This window comes from Tachyglossus aculeatus, chromosome X4, assembly GCF_015852505.1.
Source record: "Tachyglossus aculeatus isolate mTacAcu1 chromosome X4, mTacAcu1.pri, whole genome shotgun sequence".
Classification (NCBI taxonomy): domain Eukaryota; kingdom Metazoa; phylum Chordata; class Mammalia; order Monotremata; family Tachyglossidae; genus Tachyglossus; species Tachyglossus aculeatus.
In genome coordinates, this window is record NC_052098.1 from 5,668,370 (window position 1) to 5,692,447 (window position 24,078).

General features: G+C 43.7%; 1 non-coding gene across 1 annotated transcript; it reads left to right on the top strand.

The window, feature by feature from the left end:
- The first annotated feature begins 9,379 nt into the window (after nucleotides 1-9,379).
- Nucleotides 9,380-9,517, top strand: LOC119948282. Its single transcript, XR_005456689.1, has one exon. It is a non-coding gene; the product is annotated as a small nucleolar RNA SNORA7 (small nucleolar RNA).
- The last annotated feature ends 14,561 nt before the right edge of the window (nucleotides 9,518-24,078 follow it).

Sequence of the window (24,078 nt, forward strand, 5' to 3'; positions counted from 1 at the left end):
ACTGAAGTATTTATATATCTGAGAACTGGGCAGAGTTCTGATGTGACCTTGTTTCATTTGCCAAATGATTTCCCATTCCAAGTTCTCCAGCTACACTGGGCAATGATTAAAGTCTATCAGGAAGGTTAAAAAGAAAGTGCTTCTTTGCAAGAGAGCACAAAAGCTAATCTCTTGAGCTCAGAGGCACATTGTGCACAAATATAATATCAGGGAAAAAATGTCTACGATGTTATAAAAACCTTGATAAATACTAGTATTGGTGTTTATGAGATTACAGTATTACCCAGGACTATAATTTCCCTTTAAATTCTAGGAGGACACATGTTATGTAAGGTGCCTCAGTTATTTCCACATAGAGAGGGAAGAGAAAGGAGAATGTGTGGGATGTTATTACTGCCTTCCCATGGATGGTGTGAAAATTCCTCAAATTTTGTAAAACCACCTTGGCCCGCTCAGGGGGACAATTCAATTTAAAAGCTAAAGCAACAATAATGGCAGTGGCAAAAAAAATCTCTCTCAGAGATGCTCTTTTTAGAACATTTCCACCGCAAAATATTGATGGTTGTCAAACATACATAAACCAAGAAACAGGCATGCACACGTGCATACACACACACATCCGATATGAGAATAAATTTGGATGCATTTTAATCACAGTCATATTTGAATTATTTATATTGGGTTGAGAATTCATAATTAAAGTAGAATCCACATTTCTTTAATTAAACTTGTTATCACTGGTGAAACACTGAATGAATAAATAAAAATGTACAGACTATTAAGGTCACATTTGAAGAGAAGTCACACCTAAAAGAATAAAGCATCATCTGAAAACATTAGCCGTAAAGTTGGCCATTGAAATACGGGCAGATCACACAATCTGGGTGTTTGGGGGGTCATTTTATAAGGATATATTGGATGCTAGAAATTGTCCAATTGCCAATCGAGCAGGGACCCTGCTTCTCAATCCCTGTTATATCTGAGATTGACTAATATCTCTATTCTGCAGGGGAGCAAATGCTTTGAGTAGAGAAGAAGAATGCATTTAGAAGTGGAGCTGAGGTAAATTGCGAATCTTTGTTGTCCGTAGTCTATTCTCAGAAAGTCAGTTTTGAATATTAAAATATTTTGTGCCCTTTCTTTGACTGGGTTTTGATAGGAGGCAGACAAATTGAAGAAATGGTGGAAGAATTTCTACTTTCTCCCCTGAGCAGGATGCCATTCTAATTCATTCAAGTTGTTTTGATGTTCTGATGAACAATCAGGAAACCCATTCTTGAAATCCCCATTTTTATTCTAAGCACCACAATCATTATTTAGCGTTAAAGGAATTAGGAGTCTTGCAGCAAGAATCACAGCACTAAGTATTACATATGGACAGGGATCACATATATAGGTATATATGCATCTATATATTTACATATATAGATATATATTGAAGGCATATATATGTAGGCATTTATTAAGCATTTACTCTTGTGTCACTGTTCTGAGCATTGGACCATCAGGTTGGCTACAGTCCCTGTCCCACATGGAGCTCGCAGTCTAGGTAGACTGTAGATAGTACTTTCCCAAGCACTTAGTACAGTGTTCTGCACATGGTAAGTGCTCAATAAATACCACTGATAGATCATTCATTCGATCGTATTTATCCAGCACTTGGTGTGCAGAGCACTGTACCAAGCACTGGGGAGAGTACAATACAACAATAAACAGACACATTCCCTGCCCACAATGAGTTTACAGTCTAGAGGCGATATACTTGGACCTGGAGATTTCTGGACAAATCCCTAGCATCTTAAATCTTGATACTTCTTCCCTGCCTTTGCTCTTTCTGTTAAGTACCTGGCAGATTACTTCTGCAGTGGTGAAAACCTAACGAGCTTTTTCCCTGATTACAGAGGCAAGTTTCCAGGTAGTGATTAAGAAGCAATATTTCATACACTTAGTCAGATGCTTAACCAGTAGTTCAGCTTTGACTTGAACAGAATAACTACAGTGTGGCTCAGTGGAAAGAGCACGGGCTTTGGAGTCAGAGGTCATGGGTTCAAATCCCGGCTGTGCCACTTGTCAGCTGTGTGACTTTGGGCAAGTCACTTAACTTCTCTGGGCCTCAGTTACCTCATCTGTAAAATGGGGATAAAGACTGTGAGCCCCACATGGGGACAACCTGATCACCCTGTAACCTCCCCAGCACTTAGAACAGTGCATTGCACATAGTAAGCGCTTAATAAATGCCATCCCTATTGTTATTATTATTAAATAGAAATCCAGAAAACCTCAACAAAGAACTGCAGAGTTTGAGAAGATCTCTGGACACAACTTAGGTGGCACATTTCATTATGATACTTGTTCTCAGAAAGTTTCACGGAGAAAGTATTCTAAAGTAAATACAGATTATATTGCGCGCAATTACCTTTCTGTTAACCCAACCAGATGTCATGTCATTCAAAAAAGGGAAATCAAAATTTGAGAGCAAAGCGCGCACGGGGGGAGAGCAGTGAGGGAAGCGGGAGAGAGAAAGCAACAGAATCCCAGAGTGGTTAAAAATCTTTGGCCGAAGCAGGTCTGGCTTGCATGAAAGGACAGGGAAAGCAAAACGCTGTTGGCGAGTTTACAAACAAATCCTCACTCTGTCGGTAACAACTCAGATCTTGCCTTTCCTATCTGAGTTCCTATCAGAAAGGGGGAGGCAAGATAAAGTCACTTCCTGCAATCAAAACCACACTAGCATGTGGCTTGTTCAAATAAAAATTACTGGACTGAAGCCAAACATGGAAAAAGTAATTGATAATGTGGTTTTTTTCAGAACCCACCCATCTCTCAAATGTGTCACTCGTCCATAATACTTGATTTCCCTTCTGAACAAAGATTTTAAAATTCATTGTGTGCACTTCAAAACAAAGTGTCCTTGTACTGGTCTATAATGATTCTCTTTTTGCTTGGGTTTGTTTTGTTATTTGATTACATTCCCTCCTAGCCTGCATTTTTTTTCCCCAGATAGTTGCTGGAAATTTCTGCCCTTCTCAAACAAAGCATCTTTGTGCTGTATCAGCTTCACATCTCCCCTGGATTGTGCCTTTTCACCAACTTCAGTGGTGAAGTGTTGTGGCCAGAGGTTCTCTAAGTGGAGGGTCATGCCGAGATTCGTTAGCCCTCTAGACTGTAAACTCATCGCAGACAGTGAACGTGTCTACCAACTCTGTCGAATTTCACTTTCCCAAGCGCTTAGTGAAGTGCTCTGCACATAGTAAGCATTCAATAAATGCCACTGATGATGATAATGGCCCTTTCTGCAGGGTGCATCTTCTGAACTGAGCTGTGGGAAGTGCTCAGGAGCTGTTACATCAACCTCAACTAGAGGAAAATCTTATACTAGTTTCTAGTATTCATTCAATCATATTTATTGAGTGCTTACTGTGTGCAGAACACTGTTCTAAGCGCTAGGGAAGTACAAATCAGCAACGTATAGAGACGGTACCTACCCAACAACGGGCTGTGGCCCGTTTGAATGCACCTTACCACAAAAATTCCCTTAGTGCCACGAATGTGTATAGCAAGTTTGTATTTTATTTTTAGTACTTGGGCACTAGTAAACCACTTCTGTTGTCAATTCTGAATACAGAGTGTTTTTCTTCTTGTCAAAGAGCAACTGATCCTTGCTGAATTAGTCCTTGCCAAATTAGTGGAAGCCCTCTCTATGACGTCCTCCCCTGCCGAAAAAAAAAGATTTAAGGCAAACATTAAGACAGTTTTTGAGTTAATTTAGTAGTGGTAAGTAAACTGACTCTGTCTTAATGACAAGTCACAAAGTTATATATCATTTACATTCAACTAAGGTGCTAATTATGGTATCAGACCATTAGAAATGAAATGCTTGAAATGATAAAGATGTTATTTAGGACCTGATTACAGTGAATACACACAGTAGTTTGGCCTTTACAATAGTATAATTGATTTTGTAAGCTATTTTGTCCTCAAAAATAAAACAAAAACAAACCTATTCACTTTAAATTATAATGATGGTATTTGTTAAGCACTTACTATGTGCCAAGCACTGTTCTAAGCACGGGAGGGGGGGGGGGGAATACAAGGTGATCAGGTTGTCCCACATGGGGCTCACAGTCTTCATCCCCATTTTACAGATGAGGGAACTGAGGCCCAGAGAAGTAAAGTGGCTTACCCAAGGTCACACAGCTGACAAGTGGCAGAGATGGGATTTGAAATCATGACCTCTGACTCCCAAGCACGTGCTCTTTCTACTGAGCCATGCTGCTTCTCAACATTAAATGATAACAACAATACACCTAGCTATCCTTCTTAGACCACTCCAGGCCAAGGACATTACAAAAGAGGTAAAAATTCAATGTTGTTTTTGTTGTTGCTGTTGTAGTTGTATTGTATTTGTTAAGCTCTTATTATATCCCAGGCACTGTACTAAGTGCTGCGGTAAATACAGCTAATCAGGTTGGACACAGTCCATGTCCCTCACAGGGCTCACAACCTTAACCCCCCATTTTACAGATGAGGAAACTGAGGCACAGAGAAGTGAAGTGACTTGTCCAAGGTCACACAGCAGATCAGTGGCAGAGCCAGGATTGGAACCCAGGTCCTTCTGACTCCCAGGCCCATGCTCTCTCCACTAGGCCATGCTGCTTCTGGATGTTTCATTCAACTGCCATCTAACCAATAAAGGAGCAGTTTGGGCCACAATTATGTTCCATGAGAGAGACACCATCAATGCAGTGACAGCAGAGATCAGGCGGGCAGTCATCAAATATTGATTAAGTGACTGCATGCAAAACTGAGTCCCAGAACCTCAGCAAGGTGAAGAGAGGGTCTCTGACTTCAAGGGAGAAATATGGCCATATCAATCATCATCAATCGTATTTATTGAGTGCTTACTATGTGCAGAGCACTGTACTAAGTGCTTGGGAAGTACAAATTGACAACATATAGAGACAGTCCCTACCCAACAGTGGGCTCACAGTCTAAAAATGCATACGTATCACGTTTATTATTAAGAATAATAATGGCAATAGTACTTAAGTGCTTACCACTGTACTAAGTGCTGGGGTAGATTCCAGATGATCAGATTAGACGCAGTCCCTGTCCCACCTGGGGCTTCCAATTTAAATAGGAGTGGTTAGGATTTAATCCCCATTTTACAGATGAGGCACAGAGAAGTTCCGCCAATTGTCAGCTGTATGACTTTGGGCAAATCACTTAACTTCTCTGTGCCTCAGTTACCTCATCTGTAAAATGGGGATTACGACTGTGAACCCTCTGTGGGACAACCTGATCACCTTGTAACCTCCCCAGCGCTTAGAACAGTGCTTTGCACATAGTAAGCGCTTAATAAATGCCATTATTATTATTATTAAGTTAAGTGACTTGCCCATGGTCACACAGCAGTCAAATAGGAGCAGGATTAGAACCCTGGTCTTCTGACTCGCAGGCCCGTGCTCTTCCCACTAGGCGGCGCAATTTCATGGCAAAGAACAGGAAATTAAGGCGCTCTCACATTGTTTCCCTTCCCTTCCAAATCTGACAAACCCCACAGCTCCTCCCACATTCAAAGCCCTTCTAAAATCTCTCCTCCTACCGAGCAATCAATCGTATTTATTGAGTTCTAAATGCATGCAGAGCACTGTACAAAGTGCTTGGGAGGGTACAATCAATCAATCATATTTATCCAGTGCTATTTGTGTGCAGACTAGAGTACTGTATTAAGCGCTTGGGAGAGTACAATATAACTCAATATAATATATTATAATAATAATAAATTAATATACTGTAATACAATGTAATGAGTTGGTAGAACAAGTCCCCTGCCCACACCACGCCTTCCCCAATTAGTTCCCGGGAACCAAGTTATACAAATCACCAATCATCCCCATCACTTACTCACTTATTTACCAGACAGCTATCTGGAGCTCTTTTGCATCTAGACTATTGCTTCCCGTGATTACTCCATTTGTCAATATTTTCACATTCCCCTCACCCATTACAGTATAAGCTCCTTGTGGACCAGTCAATCAATGGTATTTATTGAACATTTACTGTGTGCAGAGCACTGTACTAGGTGCTTGGGAGAGCACAGTAGAGCAGAGATGGTAGAAACCTTCCCTGCCCACAACCAGCTTACAGTCTAGAGGGGGAGACACACAGATATATTACGGATATGGACTTAAGTACGGTGGGGATAAGGGTGAGGTGAATAGCAAGTACTTAAAGGGTACAGCTCCAAGAGCATAGGTGACACAGAAAGGAGAGGGAGGTGGGGAATGTTGGGCTTAGTTGGGGAAGGCCTCTTGGAGGAGGTGTGAATTTAATAAGGGTTTGAAGGTGGGGAGAGTAGTGGTCTGCCGGATATGGAGAGGGAGGGAGTCCCAGGTCAGAGGGAGGACGTGGGAAAGGAGTTGGCGATGAGATAGATAACATTGAGGCCCAGTGAGCAATCTGGCGCTACAGAAACAAAGTGTGTGGGCTGGGCCGTAAAAGGAAATCGGTGAGGTAAGGTTGAAGTGTTTCTTTTTGAGGTGCAGGTGAATGGGCAACCACTGGAGTTTCTTGAGGAGTGGAGAGATGTGGACTGACCATTTTTTAGAAAAATGATCTGGGAAGCAGAGTGAAATATGTAGTAGAGTGGAGAGAGAGAGTGGAGGCAGGGAGGTCAGTAAGGAGGCTGATAATCTTTATAATAATTGAGGTATTTGTTAAGCGCATACTATGTGCCAAGCACTGTACTAAGCGCTGGGGTACATACAAGTGCTTAGAACAGTGCTTTGCACATAGTAAGCACTTAACAAATACCATCATTATTATTATTACTATACAAGATGATCAGGTCCCATGTGGGGCTCACAGTCTAAGAGGGAAAAGAGGTATTTGATCTCCATTTTGCTGATGAAGTAGCTGAGGCACAGAGAAGTGAAGTGACTTACCCAAGGTCACACAGCAGACAAGTGGTGAAGCCTGGGATTAGAACTCAGGTCCTCTGACTCCCAGGATCGTGCTCTTTCCACTAGGCCATGCTGCATGATGCAGTAGTCAAGGCGGCATAAGGTAAGTGCTTGGATTTAAGCGCTTAGTACAGTGCTCTGCACACAGTAAGTGCTCAATAAATACGATTGATTGATTGATTTTGGATGGAGATAAGGGCTGATTTTAGCGATATTGTGAAGGGAGAACTGATAGTATTTGGTGACAAATTCAATATGTGGGTTGAATGAGAATGCCAGATACAGGGAGTGTGTCACTTTTGTAGTTCTTAAGTACTTAGTACAGGGAAATGCACACAATGGGCACACAATAAAGACTATTATTATTACTAGTTAGGGTCAATTGTATTTATTGAGCGCTTACTGTGTGCAGAGCACTGCACTGAGCGCTTAGGAGAGTACAATACAACAATAAACAGACACATTCCCTGCCCACAACAAGCTTACAGTCTACTACTGCTGTTGCTACTACTACTGTTATTATTCTACTATTGCTACTACTACTACTATTACTGTTACTCCTCCTCCTATTGGTTTTTTCCTCCTTATCTTGTCTGATGATTGTGTTTTTTGCAAGCTCTGTCTCTCCTAAATGACAGCCAATTTTCAATAATCCTGGCTAATGGGGGACAGCTGGAGAGCTTGGATAATTGAAATACTAGATAATCCCCGAACCACATTTTAGTCAATAGTTTCAGCCTCTTCCCCCACTATACTTGGTTTAGAGTGACTACCAGGTGGTGAAAATCACTTTGTTGAGCTTCTCCTCCTTTCATTTCCCCTGTCTGGTTGGATTAATCTAGAAGAAACATTTTGGACTCCTTTCTCCTTTGCCACAGACAGTCAATCCATAATATCAATTGTTAGCGATATTTCACAGATGTGCCCTTTTCTCTTCTTCCAGCCAGAGCCAGCGAAAGGTGACCTCCTTTTTGTCAAATCCTATGGACTTTATGTCGTAATCCTCCTCGACCTTTCAGCTGCCTTCGACCTTGGGGACCACCCCCTTCTCCTGGAAACACTGTCTAATCTTGGCTCTGTCACTTGTCTGCTGTGTGACCTTGGGCAAGTCCCTTCACTTCTCTGTGTTTCAGTTACCTCATCTGTAAAGGGACAGGGACTGTGTCCAACTAGATTTGCTTGTATCCACTCCAGGGCTTAGTACAGTGCCTGGCACATAGTAAGCGCTTACAAATACCATTATTATTATTGTTAATAATAATAATCATGGATTCCTTGAAACCGTTCTCTCCTTCTTCTCCTTTATCTCTGGCCATTCCTTCTCTATCTGTGGGAGTCATCCAGTCCCATGGCTACAACTAGCATCCCTATGGGGATGATTCCCTAATCTACCTCAATAGCCCCAACTTTTCAGCCTCGCTACAATCCTGCAGTCCCTCCTGCTTTCCAAGATATCTCTACTTCAATTTCCCTCGGAGACCTGAAGCGCAACTTGACCCAAACTGAATTCCTCATCTTTCCTTATCAAATCCTCTCCTCCGCCTAATGCTTCCACCACAGCTGACACCAACATCATCCTCCCCTTCCCTGAAGCTCCAAACCTTGGCATTATCCTTGACACTTCTCTTTAAACCCCCATATTGGGTTCTACCTCGACAACATTTCCGAATCCACCCCTTCCTTTCTATCCAGCCACTAGGCTGGTCTAGACACTTGTCATAACTTAACTTGACTGATGCATTGGCCTTCTCACGGTCCTTTCTGCCTCCAGCCTCTCCCCTGTCCAATATGTAGGTCACTCTGCATCCTGGATGATTTTTATAAAGTCTTGTTATGCACACATTTCCCTACTCCTCAAACACCTCCAGTAGTTACTCTCTGTATCAAGCAGAAAATCCTGACCATTGGCTTTAAGACATTCAATCAGCTCTCTTCCTCCTAAATTACCCATACTCTTCTGCTACAGCCCAGCTCACACACTTCATTCCTTTCAAGCTAACCACTGAGCCTCATTCTCTTCCCTACTGCGGCCAACCCTTTGCTCATACCCACTTTCCCTCTAGACTGTAAGCCGGTTGTGGGCAGGGAATGTTTCTATTGTTGTATTTTACTCTTCCAAGAGCTTAGTACAGTGCTCTGCACACAGTAAGTGCTGAATAAATATGATTGAATGAGTGAACGAATGCCTAGAATGCCTTTCCCCTTTATATCCAGCAGGCCATAGCTCTCCCCATCTTCAAAGCCATTCTGAAATCACATCTCCTCTAATAGGTCTTCCCTGACTGATTTCTAATCTTCCTAGTTTTTATCTCCCAACTGCTAATTCATCACTTCTGTGCCACCTAATGATGGTATTATGTTACTCCATGCCAGGCACTGTGCTAAACACTGTGGTAAGAACTCCAATGCTTAATCCCCTCTCAGGATCACACCTGGAGAGTTTCCAGTACTTTACCAGTCTCTGCTATGGGAGGGAGAGTCAAGCGGAAGCATACCCTTTCCATTCCTAGCCTGGGCAGTGGCTAGCGAGTGGAAGACAATCTGCTACAAATCAAAACTCCCCTGTGCTGGGCAGCAGCGGCATGGGAGAGAGTCGAGGGCAGAGATTCAAGTTTACTACACGGAAGGAGGCAATGGTAAACCACTTCTGGATTTTTACCAGGAAGGCTCTATAGATACACTATCAGAATAATTACAGATGGAGGTAGGGCCTCCTGGGAGAGATGTGTCCACAGAGTCGCTAGGGGTCAGAAATGACTCAACAGCATAAAACAAAACTAGATGCAGAGTAATCAGATTGGACATAGGTCCCTGTTCCACATGGGGCTCATAATCTATGAGGGAGGGAGAACAAGTACCTAATCCCCATTTTTATGCTGAAGAAACTGAGACTCAGAGAACTGAAGTGACGTCCCCAAGTTTATACAGCAGGCAAGTGGCCGAACTAGATCTCGAATACAGGTCTCCTGAGTCCCAGGTCTATGCTGATTCCACTTGGCCACTGTCTCCCCCACTAAGATGTAAACTCCCAGAGGGCAGGGATCCTGTCTACTCACTCTATTGTACTCTCCCTAAGTGCTTAGTACAGTGTTCTGCACATAATAGACTACACTCCTTGAAGGCAGGGATCATGTCTACCAACTCTGCCCTCTCCCAAGAGTTCAGTACAGTGCTCTGCTCACAGTAGACTGTCAGCTCCTTGAGGGTAGGCATCATATCCAACTATACTGTAGTTTCCCAAGCACTTAGTACAATGCCCTGTCCACAGAAGGGAGTGGCTCAATAAATGCCATTGACTGAGTGACTGAGGTGTAAAAGCAGAGAGGTCTTATGGGGCAGTCTTCCCCAACAGGGTCCCATGTTGGATGAGGAAAAGCTGAGGGACAACCCTAGTTGGAGTCATCTGGAGAGGCAGCATATAATAACATAATAATAGTAACTGTTGTATTTATTAAGTACTTACTGGCTCTCCATCACCTCACCCCCTCCTACCTCACCTCCCTTCTTTCCTTCTGCAGCCCAGCCCACACCCTCCGCTCCTTTGCCGCTAACCTCCTCACTGTGCCTCGTTCTCGCCAGTCCCGCCATCGACCCCTGGCCCACGTCCTCCCCCTGGCCTGGAATGCCCTCCCTCCGCTCATCCGCCAAGCTAGCTCTCTTCCTCCCTTCAAAGCCCTACTGAGAGCTCACCTCCTCCAGGAGGCCTTCCCAGACTGAGCCTCCTCCTTCCTCTCCCCCTCCCCCTCCCCCCCCACCCTACCTCCTTCCCCTCCCCACAGCACCTGTATATTCATTCATTTATTCATTCAATCGTATTTATTGAGTACTTACTGTGTGCAGAGCACTGTACTAAGCACTTGGGAAGTACAAGTTGGCAACATATAGAGACGGTCCCTACCCAACAGTGGGCTCACAGTCTAGAAGGGGGAGACAGAGAACAAAACAAAACATATTAACAAAATAAAATAAATAGAATAAATATGTACAAATAAAATAAATAAATAAATAGAGTAATAAATACGTACAAACGTATATACATATACAGGTGCTGTGGGGAGGGGAAGGAGGTAAGGCGGGGGAGGTGGGGGGGAGGAGGGGGAGAGGGAGGAGGGGGCTCAGTCTGGGAAGGCCTCCTGGAGGAGGTGAGCTCTCAGTAGGGCCTTGAAGGGAGGAAGAGAGCTAGCTTGGCGGATGTGCGGAGGGAGGACATTCCAGGCCAGGGGGATGACGTGGGCTGGGGGTCGATGGCGGGACAGGCGAGAATGAGGCATGGTGAGGAGATTAGTGGCAGAGGAGCGGAGGGTGCAGGCTGGGCTTTAGCAGGAGAGAAGGGAGGAGAGGTAGGAGGGGGCAAGGTGATGGAGAGCCTTGAAGCCGAGGGTGAGGAGTTTTTGCCTGATGAGTATGTTGATTGGTAGCCACTGGAGATTTTTGAGGAGGGGAGTAACATGCCCAGAGAGTTTCTGGACAAAGACAATCCGGGCAGCAGCGTGAAGTATGGATTGAAGAGGGGAGAGACAGCAGGATGGGAGATCAGAGAGGAGGCTGATACAGTAATCCAGACGGGATAGGATGAGAGCTTGAACGAGCAGGGTAGCCATTTGGATGGAGAGGAAAGGGCAGATCTCGGCAATGTTGCGGAGGTGAGACCGGCAGGCTTTGGTGATGGATTGGATGTGAGGGGTGAACGAGAGAGCGGAGTCGAGGATGACACCAAGGTTGTGGGCTTGTGAGACAGGAAGGATGGTAGTGCCGTCAACAGTGATGGGAAAGTCAGGGAGAGGGCAGGGTTTGGGAGGGAAGACAAGGCGTTCAGTCTTGGACATGTTGAGTTTCAGATGGCGGGCAGACATCCAGATGGAGATGTCCCGAAGGCAGGAGGAGATGTGAGCCTGGAGGGAGGGAGAGAGAGCAGGGGCAGAGATGCAGATTTGGGTGTCATCAGCATAGAGATGATAGTTGAAGCCGTGATATATATATTTGTACAGATTTATTACTCTGTTTATTTTACTTGTACATATTTACTGTTCTATTTATTTTATTTTGTTAATATGTTTTGTTTTGTTGTCTGTCTCCCCCTTCTAGACTGTGAGCCCGCTGTTGGGTAGGAACCGTCTCTATATGTTGTCAACTTATACTTCCCAAATGTTTAGTACAGTGCTCCTCACACAGTAAGCACTCAATAAATACGATTGAAAGAATGAATGAATGTGTGCCAGGCACAGCACTAAGTACGGGGGTAGAGAAAAGATAATCAGGTTGGACACAGTCCCTGTCTCACATAGGGCTCCCAGCCTCAATCCCCATTTTACAGATGAGGTCACTGAGGCCTAAAGAAGCGAAGTGACTTGCCCAAGGTCACACAGCAGACAGGTGGCAGAGTCGGGATTAGAACCCAGGTCCTTCTGACTCCCAGGCCCGAGATCCCATCTTGGGCTGGCAGTTGTGCAACCTTGGGGCCAGGGGAGGCCTCTCTTCACCCCCGGTACGGTCTGTCTGAGGCGGGACAGGGGTGCAGATCTGGGGCAGGACTCAGCCCAATCCAGAACCCGCTCTCACAGCGTCACTGCCCCACAATGGTACCAAGCTCCAGCCAGGGCCCAGCTCCAGACTCTGCAACACACAGGCAGCCAAATGCTGTTCTCATCATCAGTCAACCAATCCATCAGTGGCATTTATTGAGTGCTGATGGTGTGTGAAATACTGTACTGAGTGCTTGGGAGTCCAGTACAGTGGAGCCGGTAGACAATAATAATAATAATTGTAGTATTTGTTCAGCACTTACTATGTGTACTAAGCATTGGAGTAGATTCAAGGTAATCAGGTTGGCCATAGTCCCAGTCCCATATAATAATAATAATAATGATGATGGCATTTATTAAGCGCTTACTATGTGCAAAGCACTGTTCAAGTTACAAGGTGATCTCACAGTCTTAATCCCCATTTTACAAATGAGGTAACTGAGGCCCAGAGAAGTGAAGTGATTTGCCCAAAGTCACACAGCTGACAAGTGGCGGAGTCGGGATTTGAACCCATGACCTCTGACTCCAAAGCCCATGCTCTTTCCACTGAGCCAAGCTGCTTCTCTGTATAAAGGGCTCACAGTTTTAATCTCCACTTTCAGATGAGGTAACTGAGGCCCAGAGAAGTGAAAATGACTTGCCCAAGGTCACACAGCAGACAAGTGGCAGAATGGGATTAGAACCCAGGTCCTTATTAATGATAGTAGTAATTATGGTATTTGTTAAGTGCTTATTATGTGCCAGGCACTGTACTAAGTGCTGGGGTAGATACAAGCAAATCCAGGTGGACACAATCCCTGTCCCATGTGGGGCTCACAGTCTCAATCCCCATTTTACAGATGAGGTACCTGAGGCACAGAGAAGTGAAGTGACTTGCCCAATGTCACACAGCAGACAAATGACAGAGTGGGGATTAGAACCCATGGCTGGAAAGCCATGACTTTCTGACTCCCAGGTCTGTGCTCTATCCACTAAGCCACAGGAGCCCAGAGTAAGTGCTCAGTTGATTGACTGTTGAAATGTCTTTTAATTCCCCCAAATCTCCCCTCCTTCAAACTTCTACCAACAGCATACCTCCTCTAGGAAGCCTTCCTGGATGAACCATTCACACTGAATGATAACGACTCAGAGGGACAGTCCAGGCCTTCATAACTTCTCCCAGTACTCAGTACCATGTTCTGGGGTTCCTGCCAGAGCTGGCTAGTGAGTTACGTGTACATTTGCAGTTTGAAAGTTTCCAGCGTTGAAATGAAAGCCACATGTAACTAAATACCACACTTGACCAATCCAGGATCTTTTTTTAAGTGTTTAATCAGTTTAACATGTTAGCATAGGAGTTTTCAAATGGCAAATATTGGATCATAATATCCTATTCCACCCTATCTCTCAGAATTTAATTTAATGGAGCTGACACAAAAGCAGTTTAAGTCCTGCTGGAAAGCCATTAAATTAGGGCCTTCCCCTAACTTTTAATATAAACTCAATAATAATACAATAACAGGACAACTCTGCCCTAATGTGCTCAAAGTGCTTACCCCCAAAATGAGGAGGAGATTGCAGAATTCAATCACACAGACATCTTCTCCATGTTCTCAGCCACTGGGCAGCATGTCCAACCAGGCAGACAAGTTTTGAAGTTACAAAAACCTATCTAGCCCAAGTGTCCTTTTTTTGAAAAAAACAAACAAACAAACAAAAAAACCCAACAACCCAACCCTTTCTTAGTGTTCTTAGTGCCTTTGAACCTAGCCCAGTACTTAATTCATACCAGGGCTTGCCATTACAGGGCCTCTCTGAAGGGTTGTGCTGTTATTCATTCAATCTTATTTATTGAGCGCTTACTGTAGAGCCCCTCTTTCGTTAGAAATTAAGCATGGGCTTGTTATAACTACTTTAAGAATGAGCAAGAAATGCCGGAGAAAATCTTGCATATTAAGCTGAAATAAGCAAGTCTGTGTTTCCCCATCCAAGTTTTTAAAGCACCTATGAAAATGTCATAAGGCTTTTGGCAATACTTGCCTTCCCTCTATTCTTCCCATCCTCACTTCTGATCTCTTTATCTTTGATTTTCTAATGGTAATAATAATAACAATAATGATATTAATAATGATAAGTAATGATGATGGTACTTGGTAACTGCTTACTGTGTGACGTGAACTATGGTAGGCATTAGGATGCATACAAGCTAATCAGATCAGGGCTCACAGCCTGAGGCAGTGGGCGAATGGGTATTTTATCCTCATTTTACATAGGAGGAAACTGAGGCACAGAGAAGTGAAGTGACTTACCCAAGGTCACCCAGCAGTCCAGCTGATTAACCCTTTAGAATTCCGGTCCAGTAGTGCCAGAGTGGCTGTAATGAGAACACTTCTCGGGTCAGAGGAGGTTCAAGAAGACAGTTCTCACTTCCATGTTCTGGAGTTCGGTGGAGTGGAGAGAGAACAGGTCTGTGAGGCAGGAGAATTGGGCAGCTCCGCCAATGGCTTGTTGTGTGATCTTGGGCAAGCCACTTCACCTCACTACACCTCAGTTTCCTCATGGACAAAAATGAGAGCGTGACATGAAGCACATGATCAATTCAAGGTATCAGCATGAGGATGATGCTAGAAGTTGAAGCGGGAAGGAGGAAAATTTTCCGGTTTCTGTTCAGCATCTAGATTTCGATCCCATGAAGTGGCCACAGAAACGGCTCTCAGCCCTGTTTACTCCTTTCTCACCTCAGACCTACCAGAGTTGATCACAATGGCCCTTGTTTTCAGGGAATGGGGCTACCCACTCCCAACTAGCCACAGAGCTGGGAGAGTCAAATTATACTTCAAGAGACATATTTTGAACTGCATGAATAGACTTGCAGTAGATCTGATTTTTCGGTAGACAAATGTTCTATGTTTAGGCAGTTATTTGGAGACTTATAAACAACTCACACTTCTTATTAGTGAGATTCAAATTTGCTACCGGCAGATTTGACTTTTTTCTGATTAGCTTTTAGGAAGAGATCAGTTACATTTTGTGAAACAGCTTACAGTTTTGGAAAAAAAACACCTCTGCACCACAGCAACAACAAACATTAATTTGTTTTTGCCTTTTGGGATCTCTGTTTTTAATATTATCATGTTAAAAACGAAGCCTCACTTCAAAATTCAGCCCAGAACAGAGCCCTTTCTTTTAGACGCACGCTCATTCAAATGTTTTGATTTATCAAAGCCTTTTATGTTCACAACAAAAAAACCCTCACACATTTCTTGCTCCCTAGAGAAGTCCATAATGTGTTCAATGAAAATTGAGCATCAAATAAAAAAAATGGAGTAAAATGACAGAATAAAATTCAGGAGAAATTGTTGAAGCTTTACCCTGGGGAAAAACAAGATCCATGTTTGCATGTTACTCTATGTGTGAGTATGCATTAGGAAAATACTACAGCAGATATATAGTACCACACATGCTCAAATCTATGCTCACAGCTGGAAGCCTATTTAAAACAGTCCCCATTTAAAGGCCCACTGCATTAAATGGGGCACATATACAGACACATTCTTGGAGTTCTAACCTGTGCCTAACCTGGGCTATATGAAACCCCAAAATTCTCCTCCTCTTTCTGTAATTTTATTTTCCTTTCTTCCCTTCTGGTAATTCTAACCCTTCAACTCTTTTCTACCCCTTCGACTCTCAATTTTCGTTTGGCTGCCTCTCTTCCTCTCTGCTTTTACCTGTCTCTCTCCTTAGCTGCTCCTTTCTATCTGTCCCTCCACTCGCCTCTTTGTGTCTCTCCTCATTTCCCCTTCTCAATTTCCTTTTGGGTTCCACTTGATTCTCCTTTCTGTCATCCTTTGTTCTGTGGTGAAAGTCAAAATTAAAATTCTTGCCTGTAAGCACATGAAATGACACACATTGTGTCGGGCGGGGGACAGATATCCTACCTCACCTGGGTTCAGCATGATGTTTCGGGAGTGGCAATGAACTCAGTACCTGAGGGGCTGGTTGGACAACAGTGCCCACTCCCTGTAAGTATCCCCACAGTACTCATTCTCTGCAAGTACCCCAACAGTCCTCACTGCCTGCCTTGTGACATCACCCCCAAAGCCCTCCTCCCTCCCTTCCTCCCCCACCACAGGTGCCACACAGGGACTTTGTGCTCTCCTCCCAGGGCTGCGAAGTGTTTCCAGACAGCTTGGCACATTTCATTCAACGAAATGTTGTTCAGGCAAAATCCTTGAAGACGATATGTCAAAAGGGCAGTTTTAAATCTCTACAGATCGATCCGCCTGATAGTTTGTATTACTAAGTCTCCTGAACTTCTGAGAAGAGGGTGGCATTGGGGAAGAGGGAGGCGGGAATTTCCCTGAAGCCCAAGAGGAAGAAACCCAGGCCAACTGCATACACATTTTCCTCTGTTGTCCTGGCTTATTTTCCCAGGCTCCGGATCAGCAGCTGCAGTGGGGGAAGCAGGAAAATGCTTTTCTCTCCACTGCCCCAAATCATTTATTTCTACTAATGTCCGTCTCCCCCTCTAGACTGTAAGCTCGTTGTGAGCAGAGAATGTGTCCATTATACTGTACTCTCCCAAGTGCTCAATCCAGTGCTCTGCACACAGTAAGTGCTCAATTTAAATGATTGATTGGCTGACCGATTTTCTCGAGCTGATCCCCACAGGAAGAAACTGTGGCTAACAGAGGTTCAAAGTGGGGGTAACCCCCAGACCAGCATCAGATTGTGTCACCTGATTGGAGGGGGAAGGCAGCACCTTGTTTGGACATTCACTTATTCATTCATTCATTCAATCATATTTATTGAGTGCTTACTGTGTGCAGAGCACTGTACTAAGCGCTTGTGAAGTAAAAGTCAGCAACAGAGACAGTCTCTACCCAACAAAGGGCTCACAGTCTAGAAGGGGGAGACAGACAACAAAACATGTAGCGAGGTGTCAAAATCATAGCTCAACTCCTTCACTTCGGGAATCGTAGAGTTGATAGGCTGCTCTGCAACTTTGTAAGCCAACCGAGCACCTCTTTTATGCAAATTGCACACACCCCCATCACAGACTCTGTGAAGTCTGGTACAGCTGTGCCCAAGCTGGAATACCCACAAAAATCCCAGAAAATCTAGACCCAGCAAGACTGTCTCATGCCATTTTCACATCGTGCATGACATGTGCTATCTAATCACATTTTCTTATCATTATGTTCTCAAAACATTTTCCCATTTACCAGAATCTGCAACCCCAAACAAGTCAGAGAAATTGCTCCGTTTATTAGTCAGAGACTGTCATCCCCTCTTCTTAACCTAAGATGAGCCACTTTTGAATCTGATGAAGTGAAAACCCCTGCATTGTTTCAGCTAACTGAAATCACTTCTCTTCTTTGATGTAGCTGAAATGACAGATTTCTATGGGGTCATGCATACTAGAAGAAAAAAAATTCATCTGATGCTCTGGGGTTTTCTCTGCATTTAAAAGTGTCACTGAAGTTCCTTAGGTTAAATTCAGTAGTATGAGGAAGTCCCTCTCCTAGACCATAGACTCCTTGGGGCCAGGGATCCTGTCTACCAACTCTACTGTACTCTCCCAAGTGTATACTAAATCTATATTGTACTCTCCAAAGTGTACAATATGTACACTTCGCTCACATGTGCTCTTACTATGTGCTCTGCTGTGCACACAGTAAGCATTCAATAAGTATAATTGATTGATTGATTGAATTACAAATTAAGATGCATACAACTCACAAATGAGGAGCATACGTCTTCATTCATTCCATTAATTTTTCTTAGTGTCTGGCCAACTGCCATTGTGTCTGTCCTTTGATCCGTATGGCTGGCTTGCATTTGTAGATCTTAAGTGTTAAGCTCCCTGAGGGCAGGGACTGAGTCTGTTTACTTTGGTTTGTGCAGTCCCCAGAATAGTGTCGCAAGGAACTTCTACCATTTTTTCCCCCCAAAATTGGAATGAAAATGAAACAACGATCTTTTACAAAAGAAATATTGACACAATAAAACAGGCTCCATCCTGCCTCAGAGTCTGACTTTCACTTCAACTCCAGTTGCCAAAATGTCAAATAGAGAAAGACCACGGTCTTATCATGCAAAGGAAAGCTCTGCTGTTATTGCTATTTGAATTTCAAGACAGTGCCTTTGGAAAATAAATAAAATGGAGTGTATCTTTCCTCTCACTTTTTTGTTATTTTATTTTTCAGTCCTTTCACTACTCCGTGCAGTAACTTCTGAAGTCAGATTTTGTGAAAATATGTGAAGACAAGGCCAGTCAAAATTGGATGCATATTTTACCAACAGGACTTACAGCATTTTTTAACAAATGGGGTGTAAATTACTGAACTGTCATTGCTGCATTAACTTAACATACACTGACACTGACTATATTTTGAAATCCCTAAATATCTGCTGCTAAAAGGTTGGAATTTATTGGCATCATGAATGAATCACAATGACTTCCTGTCTATTTATGACTGAGATAGTAGAAAAACATCTGCAAGAAAAAAGGCATTATTTTGAGCATTTATAATTTTCAGGTCTGTCATTTTATGGATTCTTAGAAATAAAAATGGATCATAAATCATTTTTCAAATGAAGAAATGTTATATAAATACTGAAAAACCACGGTTGGTCATAAAAAAATCTTTATGACTATTTTACGATAACTCTTTTGAACCAGAAGTGATCTTTTGCTCCTTTTCCCATCCTAGGCAGTAAATATTTTGGTTTACACATAAAAATCAAGAATTATAGTCAAGGTAAACAAAAGAAACAGTGGAGTTTCTCTTCTCAGACCAAATTTGTAGACTGCCTCCTCTTTGTAGGAAAACAAAATTTGCTTTGGGCATTTCAGATGGGCACTTATCTGTCTAAAGCACTCAGTGCCCACGTACGATTCCAAATTTCTTAGAAAAATTAATAAGCACACATTTTCTTTGTACCCACAACTTGCAAAATAAAGGCATTTTGACAATGGAAGGAAGTGAAAAAATAGCTACTATTGACCAAAATTTTCCCCCTTGAAGTTCCAGGTGAGCAAGAGTAGGTCTATTGGATCACAGAGGGTAGAGAATCTTTAGCCACCCCTTTGTAGTTTTGCCCAACCTCAGCACTGTATATTCAACTGAGTGTTTAATTTCACTGTTTCAATCATCGTTATTGAGTGCTTACTGTGTGCAGAGCACTGTACTAAGCACTTGGGAGAGTACAATATAACAATAAACAGACACATTCCCTGCCCACAGAGAGCTTACGGTCTAGAGGATGAGCTTCATTTCATTTGTTCATTTCACATGTAGAAATGTGAATATTTCTACATCTGTCTCCTCCATTAGACAAGAACCTCTCTTGTGCGTCTGATGTCTCTCCCTTGTGCTTAGTACAGTGAATTCAGTAGGTGCTCAATAAATGTCCTTACTACAACTGAAGCTGCTCCTCTAGTTGCAGCCCCTGTGGGTATTCATTGTTGTCTTTTGTGTTGTCGTAGTGCTCTGTTCAAGCCTCAGCAGCCACCCTGAAGGGAACGGGATTGACTAGCTGGACCCTGGATGCCACCCATGCTATCTGGGCCTTCGAGTTAGTCAATCAATCATGTTTATTGAGTGTTTACTATGTGCAGAGCACTGTACTGAGTGCTTGGGAGAGTATAACAGAGTCAGTAGACATGTTCCCTGCCCACGAGGAGCTTACGGTCTATAGGGGGGGAGGCAGATATTGATATGAATAAATAAATTATGGCTATAATAATAATCATCATCATATTTATTAACCGCTTATTACGTGCAAAGCACTGTTCTAAGCACTGGGGAGGTTACAAGGTGATCAGGTTGTCCCACAGGGGGCTCACATCTTAATCCTCGTTTTACAGATGAGGTAACTGAGGCCCAGAGAAGTTATGTGACTCGCCCAAACTTACACAGCTGACAAGTGGCAGAGCCGGGATTTGAACCCATGACCTCTGACTGCAAAGCCCGGGCTCTTTCCACTGAGCCACGCTGCTTCTCCAATGATATGATAATAATAATAATGATTCTGCTTCTCCAATGATATAATAATAATAACGATGGTATTCGTTAAGCACTTACTATGTGTCAAGCACAGTTCTAAGAGCTGGCACTGTATAAGTGCTGGGTGCTGAGGGAGGGGTGAACAAAGGGAGCAAATCCAAGTGCCAGGGTGACGCAGAAGGGAGTGGGAGAAGAGGAAATGAGGGCTTAGTCTGGGAAGGCCTCTTGGAGGAGGTGTGTCTTCAGTAAAGCTTTGAAGGTGGGGAGGGTGGCGTTCTGCTGGTTATGAAGAGGAAGGATGTTCCAAGTCAGAGGCAGGACGTGGGCTAGAGGTCTGCAGTGAGATAGATGGGAAGGAGGTACAGTGAGTAGATTGGCATTAGAGTAGTGAAGTGTGTGGGCTGGGCTGTAGTAGGAGAGTAGTATGGTGCTCTGCACACAGTAAGCATTCAATAAATACGATTGAATGAAAGGAGAGCAATGAGGCAATCCTGAGAATCATGGGTTGGTGTCCCATCCCAAAAGTGGCTCAAGCCACCCACCAAATACCACAAGCAATATGTGTGTGCCATTGGAAGCAGTGAGTATTAACTACAAGGCAAGTTTTCTGAAGTGCAGAAGGAGAAAACCTCTGCTATGCAGGAGACCTGGGAATACTACTGATGTGGTTATCAGGATAGTTTTATTCGTTCATATATCTCAAAGTATGTATCGCGTGTCCACAGTGTCCAGAGCACAGTATTAGGTTATTTTAGACCTATTAAGACGTTCTGGCCTGAAATCTGTGGACAATGATGGCCCAAGGGAGACCTCCATTTTATGATTAATTTCCAATGGGAGGTCTACGCTAGCATCTTCTGATTTTCAAGTGCACAACTCAGGTCTTCCTGCCAGAGACAGCCATTCTTACTCTGTGCAAGATCAGAACTGTTTCCCCCCTCCCTACCATTCATGCTCAGAATCGCCCACATATCTGCTGTGTGGGTGGGGACTTTAAAAGAATCCTGGAAGCTGTACAAAGCTTTTGGGTGAGGGGCAGGAAGGAGAGGAGGAGGAGGTGGGCAAGAAGACAGGGAGAAGAGGAAGGTAGGAGTGTCTAGGCCCAGAGGCAAAAGCCTAATTGCTCCCCAAGATCTACTGCCTTCTTAGAAGCAGGTGAACAATCCATCCTAATAATTAAAATAGAAGGCAGAGCTTGAAGGGGCTGAGACAAGGGAGGATGTCTATCTGAATAGTATTTTCCAATAACCTTTTCAACCCATGGGGCAATACTTTCTCGCCGTGGCCCGCTAATCCAGTAGTTATAGATTTCGTGTATATTTCTTCAAATGTTATCATTCCTGTGACAGATGTAGAAAACGCACCATCTCCCTTTCCAACTTGCCCTGAACACAATTTGCCTGCAGATATTGAATCTCCATTTCACAGATGAGGAAACTGAGGCACAGAGAATTGAAGTGACTTGCCCAAGGTCACACAGATGGCAAGTGGCAGAGCCAGGATTATAACCAGGTCTCTTAAGGATTTTTCCAATGACCTAAAGCTTTCCCGAGGCCCTCTTAGTACTATCCACCAATCAATCAATTTACCGAGGACTTTCTGTGTACAGCACTTGGGTGAGTACAGTACAACAGATTTTGTAGACACATTCCCTGTCCACTAGGAGCTCACAGTCTAGAGGGGGAGACAGGCATTAAAATAAATAAATAAGTTATGGATATGTAGATAAGTGCTTCACCAAATCCCACTTCTAGCATGGAACAGATCAGCACAGGCTTTAGTTTCCTCACCGACCTGTTGTAGGCTTTGGGCTAGTGTGAGTAAACATCGAGTAAAAAACACACGCTTTGACTCTCGTCAGATTGGTGTTTGTGTAGGAGAGATGAAAATTAGTTATTAGCTTAGCTCTTCATCCATGCATAATAAGATGCTAAAATCAAGATGTTTGCTTTTGGTCAAAGGAAACATCCCATTTCACTTTTTCTGAATTTTAAAAATGTAATGTGCGATGCTGAAAATAAACAAGTACTTAAGGTAATTAGCACATATATTATTTCTGAGCTATTCGTGTACAATGCACGTAGCATCATCACTGCCGTTATTTCAAGGAAGCTGTTTCTCAAAATGTGAAAGCTAATCAGAAAAAAGTGAAAGGAATGATTTATTTTCCCTGCCTGAGATACAGACGATCAAAATTTTAAATATCGTTTTACAGGCATGGATGAAAATCCTCGTGTAGCTAGCCAAACAAACACAGGCATGTAAAGGGCCACTTGTCTGTGGACCTGCAGACATTGAGGCATTGTGTTACTGATGGGTGGTGACCATGGTTTGCTTGTCCTTGACCTTCTATATGTTGCCAACTTGTACTTCCCAAGCGCTTAGTACAGTGCTCTGCACACGGCAAGCGCACAATAAATACGATTGAATGAATGAATGAATGGACGTTTCATCCAGGTTCCGCCAGCTAGCTACAGGATCGGTCTCCACGTACTGCTGCTGCCTGCCACTAGACTGTAAGCTCCTTGAGGGCAGGGATCAGGTCTACTGACTCTACTGGATTGCTCTATCCAAGGGCTTAGTCCAGTCCTCATCCTTTCCCTGAAATAGGTGGCAACGAGAAAGACCTGGGTTTTTCTCTGCCATAAACCTTCAGTAAAACTATCAAATGAATTACCCAGGCCCCTTGCTTTTCTTCCTCCTCCTCCTCCAGGGCCAGGGGTCAGCGGTGAGATAGATGGGATCGAAGCACAGTGAGAAGGTTAGCATTAGAGGAGCGAAGTGGGTGGGCTGAGTTGTAGTAGGAGAGTAGTGAGGTGAGGTAGGAGGGGGCAAGGTGATTTAGTGCTTTAAAGCTAATGTCTGTTTCCCCTCTAGACCGTAAGCTCATTGTGAGCAGGAATGTGTTTATTGTTGTATTGTACTCTCCTGAGAGTTTAGGACAGTGCTCTGCACACAGTAAGCGCTCAATAAATACAGTTGAATGAATGAATGAATGGAAGAGTGGTGGTCTGTCGAATATAAAGGCGGAGGGAGTTCCAGGCCAGAGGGAGGATATAGGCAAGGGGGAGGTGGCGAGACAGACGAGATCGAGGTGCAGTGAGTAGGTTGGCGTTGGCCTAATTCCCTAACAGTGTTCCATCTGAAGCGCACTGTGAAACAGGCATTACAGTAAAGCTAAATGTACCCCCGGCTCTGGCATTACGTCCAATAGCTGCAGGTAAGGCAACTCTCTGCCCACCCCCATTTTCCCCTCACCTCACCTGCTCCAGACTACTCTCTTGCCCCCCATCCTGAACCCTGAACTGCAGGCACTTGCCCCTTCCCAGGTGGGGTTGGGGGAGAGCACTAGGGAGTCAGGCCTGAGGGTGGTCAGGAAAACTGCTGGGAAGGGTAGGGAGGGGGTGGAGTGAGAAGAGGCTGGAATGGCAAGGAATCCACAATGTAATTTTTACTTCTCTGTAGGACTCAGCTGTCACTTCTGGAAAAGAAAGTAACTTACTGGATGTAAAGCTAAGGGAAAAGATATCCCATGAAACAACCATTCACGATACCAACATGTTTTTGAGGAACATAATCCAATGAGATCGGCAGCGGGGG